The following is an 8,057-nucleotide window of genomic DNA, read 5'->3' as shown; positions in this document are numbered from 1 at the left end:
AATTTTAAGCCAACGTCATTTATAAATCCTGGGAAAAAGGAAAGGTCGAAATTCAGAACGAAATCCAAGTGCAATTTTCATCATCATGGTAATGTTTCTAGCGTTTAGGGCTGTGCAAAATAATTATGAGCCCCCAATTTTCCAAATGGCTCGCCAAAATCGCTTGCCCCCTCTCTGACAATTTCCAAACCTTAAATGGTCTATATACAAGTTGCATTTTTTTTGCATATTTAAGCGTTTCCGTACGGTTTTTCTAAGCCTTTTAAGAGCGTTTTATTTGAAAGGCGCCCCAAGAACGTGAGTGCCAAAAATTAATTGCCAAAAATTGGTTGCCCCCCTTTCGGCTCGCCAAAATTTTCTTGCTCCCCAATTTTACCCCCCAATTTTACCCTCCCCAATGGCTCTTAATTATTGCACAGCCCCTTCACGATTGCCAGCTGCAAGTAAATGCATGCACACGACACAAGCTGATTTTCCTGATTCAATTTTCCAAATTCAATCAACTTTAAGCTTACTGAAGTTTGAGCCAAAACCCCCCCCCCAAAAAAAAAAATTATGACTCTGCATGACAAAAATCCACCGGATCTAAGGGTAGTATACCCAGAGGCAGTAGTCACAGATAATCTCAATTAATTTTACAAATATTTCTCAAATATTTACAGAAAATCCACACGCCGAACACCGCATGGCTATTATACTAGCAGCGGCCATTTTAGTTTTTATTCATCATTAAAATGTTCTGAAAATCAGTGGTAGCGATCCAAATCATATATAGCAATTCCTACTTCAAATCTGGGTCTATAAATATTTTATTTTTACTAGTAAATGTCCTCACATGTTTACTTATTATTTGTTTACTGTTTACTACTGTTTTGTTTAGGCCTACTTCTTACTGTTTTGTTTACTTCTTTGTGAATGAAAAGTTTGTTGGAATATTCAATTTAACTTACGGGGGTGATACAGATATGGGTATTTTGTCTTTTGCTAATACTTCGCCGCCAGCCGCTTCGCGGCTGGCGGCTCGTACTCGCCGCTTCGCGGCTCGAATTCGCCGCTTCGCGGCTTCGCCGCTCACCCCCCCCTTGATCGCAAGTCCGACACTATCTCGACTCGAGTCAGTCTTTGACAAAGACTAGGCCTCATCTGGGATTTTGTTCTGTCATGTGAAGGAGGTGCCAGAACTACTGGTGGTGATTGACCTTGATGTGGACATGGGTATCCTTGGGGTGGATATCCCTGCCACGGTTGTCGATATTCCTGCTGTGGATATCCCTGCTGTGGTGGTCGACATTCCTGCTGTGGTGGTCGATATTCCTGCTGTGGTGGTCGATATTCCTGCTGTGGTGGTCGATATCCCTGCTGTGGTGGTCGATATCCCTGCTGTGGTGGTCGATATTCCTGCTGTGGTGGTCGATATTCCTGCTGTGGTGGTCGATATTCCTGCTGTGGTGGTCGATATTCCTGCTGTGGTGGTCGATATTCCTGCTGTGGTTGTCGATATTCCTGCTGTGGCGGTCGATATCCCTGCCGTGGTGGTCGATATTCCTGCTGTGGGGGTGCATAACCTACTTGCTGTGGTGGATAACGCTGCTCACGCCGCTGAGGGGGTGCATATCTTGGGGGATACCATTGTTGAGGGGGTGCCTGGTAGTAATACATACAGAAGGAAATGTTATCAATTTGATATTTCATATCGTCGTGTTTAGGAAGTTTCGGGCGGTCAATCTGCGTGTTTAACATGTTTATAGTGGGAACAGATGTACGGTGTGTTGGCATGTAAACGGCGCGGTCCGGTCAGAAATTGTCCGGAAACTCCTTACTAAAGGCCTTAAACACCAGCCGTATCAGGGATGTACCGAACATTGATAACCTTCTAAACAGATGGATATTGGCGCACTAAAACGACCGAGGATAAATTTTGTACGGTACTGCCGGAATTGGTGCACTGATAACAAAGTGCTTTTCAGTTATGACCTCGGTATTCGGAGTCATTCAACACTTGTACTTAGGAAGCCAACTCCCATATTTTGGAAGCAAGTGATATGTTGAGCTGTGAAAAGTTGGCTTCTACAGGCCCGTATGCACAAAACAAGTTAGACCAGGTCTAACTTTAAACCTGGTGTAAACAACGAGGTGCACCAAACAAAGAGTACACCTTTACCATGCAGCTTGCAACACTGAGAGCAAAATTATGTACCTCTGAATTATTTCATTATGTGCAGGGCAAAATAATCCGGAGGTGTTCTATAGTTTCATTCAATGAGTGACAAACTTCATGGTGAAGTCGGTACTCTCTGTTTTACCTCATTGTTAGATCAGGTCTAAAGTTAGACCTGGTCTAACTTGTTTTGCGCATAAAGGGTTATAGGTGTTTTCTATGGGTCATGGCAATAACTTATGGATCAACTAAATCAATCCTCTATAGGGGGTCCCAGCATGGGGTCAAAGGTTGCATGGGGTCAAATTTCAAAATTTCAAAATTGCTCGAATCTTGTTTTACCAAATGATTTTAGGTGCAAGTCGACAATCATGTTGATAGTTTTCAGACACAATATTTATGGCCCGAAAATGGTGCATCTTTCACCTAATGTGACTCGAAATTTAATTCCAATTCAGGCTAAACTGCAGTTTAAACTTGAATGCAGAGTCTGTAATGGGCTATGATTCTATCATTTCATCTGTCAAATCCTGGTGAAGCTGTATTCAATCTCTATTCGACTTTCTGTCCATAGGCGTATCAAAAAGCTTCAAAAATACCTGACGTGTTGAATTTGCGTACATGATGAACATGGAATGTCAGTTAATTTTACAACTGCGGGATCTTGATCGATCGAGAACAAAGGCTATGCAATAAGGTACATTATTGCCAACGGCACGGTTAAACCGCCAAACTGCGCTAGTTCAGTTTGTTACATAAGATCGTTTACCACGGCTTCACCCCGGGCTTCACCAAAATATATGACTATTAATATTAGATCCTGGTTTTGGATGTTGTTTGGAAGTATTTTTGGAACAATATCCATCAGCAGATATTGGATGGTTTATCAATGAAATGTTCCTCCGTTGGCTAAATGTAACATTTGTTAAACCAGAGGACTTAGCGCGGACTGGGAGGTCGTTTGTTTATTCACGACGACTTTGTACCGTCGCTCCGGAACCGGGGTGGGGCCTGGGGGCCCGCCCCCAATATTTTTGGTGAGGGGTCACAAGTACCCTGGAGCCCCCCCCCCCAATAATTTTACCTTTAAAATTGATAATTTTAGGGTAAAATTCATAATTTTAGGATCAGGTTCATAATTTTAAGGTAAAATTCCTAAGTTTAGGGTATAATTTAAAATGTAAGGTACAATTCATGTAAAAACTTATGCATTTCAAAAGCTTACGCTGGCCAAAATTTTGGGCCCCAATATTAAAAATCTTTCGGAGCCTCTGTTGTACTTGTCTGCTTAGGGCATCGGCAACACTGACTGATATCGAGATTTAATATTGTGAAGTCAAACAGCCATGTACAGAGCAGTCAATACTGTTATGACGGGCGATGGCACTATTTTCTTTCTATTTTCACTTAGGCTATTTAAATATATCGCTCCGCGGTTTTTCTCTCATATCAATCACGATGCGACCTTGTGTAGTCGATAGCCAGTTATTGAAGGGGGGACCGCAAGCGTTGGCCATGTATCTGGTATGATTTCTAAAACCAAATAAATGGCTAGTGGATTTCGTATAAGTTTAGCTCCATATCAATACTCATACACTATGATATGGATTGTGGTGTAATGTTTGTTCAACCAATGAAGGAAGTAAGCCCAGTCCCCCTACTAAAAATAATGATCATATTAATGATATTGAGCATTCTACAACTGGTCTTAAAATGATCATATGAATCATTTAGTTACATTTCTTACAACATGTTTGTGGCAACTTTCTAATAAATTGAGCTAACTATTTAAACAGTATACAATCAGTATACAATCTGCACACCAGTCTTTTTCATAATTTTTCAGACAGAACTTAAAAACATCTTGTATCTCTAATATCATCAACAATAAAAACTATAAAGAATTGTCAAGATATCAAAACTCTCTTTTCATTTTTATATTTAGTTACCACCAACTACATTTATTTTTATATGCCGACTAATATGCCATGAGAATACATGGACTAGTATTTGATTCCCGATTCTTCAAGTCTGTTTCCATGACCACAACGCATCTAATCTCCTCTCTGATGGACCAGACGCATCCCTTTTTAAAGGGATTTTTTATTTAACACGTCGACGATACACTTTTTTTTCAGTCCTCGGTGAGACAAATTTTATACGGTGTCCCATCGACGCCAAAAAAAAAATTGTAGCACACAAATTTTGTGTGCCGCAAATATAACGTTTAGGTTAAAAATGCGTTCACATGGTGAGTTTGGTTTTTCATGCGTGGCGAGGAACTTTTTTAAAAGGTAGTGGCGTAGCCGGCATTCATTCAGAGGACGGTGGGAAAACGGAACGGGGGGGGGGGGAGGGCAACTTTTAAGAGGGGGAGTAAACATTGCCGAAAATGGTTTAAAATGGCCTAGAAATCTTAAATATCAGGGCGGCCAGCACCCCACAGGAGCGCTCACAGGGGGACAGTTTCCCCCTCTACCCCCTTGCTACGCCACTGTTAAAAGGAGATCGCTGCTTAAGGATTGTTTTTCTTCAAAATATAGACAAAAAGCTAAGACAATCCGAAAAACTATCCAGCCCTCCCCCAGCCCCTTGATATTTAATGGTGCGTCCCTAATGAACCGCTTGACTTCATACAGACTGTATCTTCATGGATCATTCATTGTGGTGAATAAGTTCTAATATACTAGGGTCACAAATGGAAACTATGCGGATAAAAACGATTTTCACAATGAACATGTTTGCTGTACTATTTATCTGCATGATCTATAACACAGCACAGCACTGGTCTGTTGAATTTTCTGTACATTGAATATTTGTTAACATTGAAGCAAGATTAAACATGTACGCAATATAACTGAAAAAAAAAATAGAAAAGTATACCAACTTGCCATGTTTTTTCAAAATACGTAATTAAAGAACTTGTGTTTAACAGATGCGAGAATTTATTTTGACAAATATTATAGGCCTATATCAAATGATTAGATTAGATCAAATGATTAGATAAACAGTTTGGATTCATGTCTAAACATTCTACATAACACTCATGATTTATTGACAAAATCAGTAACTCAGTTGAAAAAATGAAACAACTTTAGGAATATTCCTTGACTTGTCAAAAAAAGCCTTTGATATTAATGATCATATAGCAAATTATTAGAACACTATGGATTAAGCTTTAGAGGTAATGTCCTGAAATGTTTTGAAGATAAATAGAAAACAGTAGGTGTATTATAATTCATGTAAATCTCAATAATTATAAAAACTAGATTTTGCGGTTCTCGGGTTGGGCGGTTCTCGTGATAGGCCTATCTCTAATTACCCAACACCCGTTACCCATAATACGTGTCCTGACCTTTCAAACTACTATACGATATGTATACGTCTCTCAATGATTAAGACACAACTATCAACTCAGTCTGTTTTGTAGCTGTGACGCTTACTTCGGTACCTATAATCTGAAAACCCATCGTTCGCCTCTTCCAAACCCTGTCCTGCTACCACATCGGAGGACCCAAAAATACCCCGAAATTTTAGTAGTGTCTGGATGTAGGCCGTCAATTCAATCGGGAGAAATGTGAACGCAAACGGGTTATATAGGCCTTACCATAACTGCGGATTTTTATGTTAATCATGTCTTTAAAATAGGCCTATTGGTCCGATGAGATGCACCTGTTAGTCACTGTAATGCTTTCCGATGCTAGCACTACGCCCGTCGGTACTCCCCGCACTACGCGATAGCGCACCGCGCTCACGCGATACGCACCGCGAGCTCGCGTTATACGCACCGCGAGCACGCGTTAGCGAGCCACTCGCACGCGATAGCGCGCGGACAGAGGACGGACGGACGGACACGCCGTAATTAGTATTAAGATATTCAATGTGGAGTGCCCCAAGGGTCAATCCTGTGCCTATTATTATTTCTATTGTATGCAAATGACATCATAAACACTTACTCGATTCTTGAATTCGTATTGATTGCCGGCGATACACCATACTTATTCACATACAGACGTTTCAAAAGTTTTTTTCACAATTTTCAAAAAGTTACAGATGATTACAAATCACTAAGGTATGTCACAAAAATCATATTTACTGCTTTAAGACCTGATCATAATTGTAATTATACCGATTATTTGGATTGTAGATAATATAATTTATACTTTAATTTTATCTGGCGTCAGAATAAGCTTACAACAACACAATATTCTTACAAATTAAACCATAACACAAATTAACATACCTATTGTCATATTTACGTACTGAGTGTGTAAGAGCAAATAAAAACAGTTATCAGAGCCAATATTTTTTTAAGTGTTGTTTTGTTCCTTTAAGAAAACATATGCCACAACTGCATGTCATTTGACATTTCATTTTAAATTATGAATGTATCACATCATGAACTTCCAAAATAGCCACATTCCAACAAAAAAATCAGTCAAACACCACCACAAATCTGTGACTGGACATTCAACGTAATTTATACAAATCAGGCTAAACAAGAAATGTCTCTAAAAAAGATAGCGCAATACAAAAGAGCTGATTCATTTTATCTTAATTTGCAATGAAATCACCAATGATATATTTTAATGCATATGGGGGTGTGTGCGGGTTGGAGTGTGCGGTGAGCAGTCAAGTGTATTTTCTTTTCCCCCTACAGGTTTGGTGTATTGTATTTTTCATTTTGTGTATCTGTATTTATATATTTAGGCCCTACTTTTGAGTTTTTCAGGGGGCACAACATTTTACAGACTTCTGCTTCTAGTTGTGTCTCCTCCATCGGTTTTTATTATGTTTCGGTATTTGAATGTTTTAATTTTGATGGAAAATTAAATATGATGATTGAGTATGACGTTATAAAACATACATGGGTCTAAAACATTTGAAAAACAGTGATCAGGGTTGCCGGCTTGTTTTCCAGTTCAAGCAAAACATCTTGCCGCGGAAAAACACAAAACAAAACAATCTGTGAATGTTTCTTTATTGAAAGAATATTTCCGATTTATTACCTACCTGTAGGCCTACTGGTGGTGTATAATAAGGTGTATACCGTGTTGTCATGGTTACGGAAGATCCCGATATTCGAGTTCAGAGTCCACTTGCTATTCAAAGAATTCAAATGATGTGAGTCATCTATATGGACAATATCATACAAGAAAATAATGCAAATGTGTAGAATTTGATTATTTGAATACTTGATTGATTGATTGATCGATCGATTTATTGAGTGATTATTTGATTGGTCGTTAATTAATTATTCAACGACTGATCGATTGATATTTTCTATTTATATCACTCATACATAAATTCTAGACAGTTCATTGGTTGATTACCATTTATCATTTTTACCATCAGCCTCTCCGTGTGATATCTTTACCATCATAGTGCTGCGCCGTAGTTCGCCTGCGCCAAGCCGTGCGCTGACTCTTAGACTCGCAGATTTAGTTATGGGGTGGACCCCAAAATGTGAAGTATATCCCCGGGAGTATATCACGGCAAAACATGATGTTATGTTGATGAAAAAATGTCTTTCCTACCTTAAATAGTATTTTAGTAATAGAATTTATGTATGAGTGATATAAAACAAATATTAACTGTCTTAAATTCGTGTAATGGTCGAAATATATCACTCGGTGAAAGATGTATTGTTCCGTTCCACTCACGTTCCGGCTCGTGGAATGGAACAATCCATCTTTCACCTGGTGATTATATTTCTAATCATAATGGAAAAGTTTAGGCCAGATAGCTTCGCAGTAAAATAAGATGACTGAAAATGCACACCAAAACTAAACTAAATGGCTGAAAATGCACCAGAATCGGCCGCACATACCCGTATCACCATTTCCACTAAGACGCCCTATGTGATCCGGATTTGGACATGGCGGAATAAAGAGATATT

This window comes from Amphiura filiformis, chromosome 6 (genome assembly GCF_039555335.1).
Source record: "Amphiura filiformis chromosome 6, Afil_fr2py, whole genome shotgun sequence".
In the NCBI taxonomy this organism is placed as follows: Eukaryota; Metazoa; Echinodermata; class Ophiuroidea; order Amphilepidida; family Amphiuridae; genus Amphiura; species Amphiura filiformis.
Note: the sequence above shows the minus strand (reverse complement) of the source record.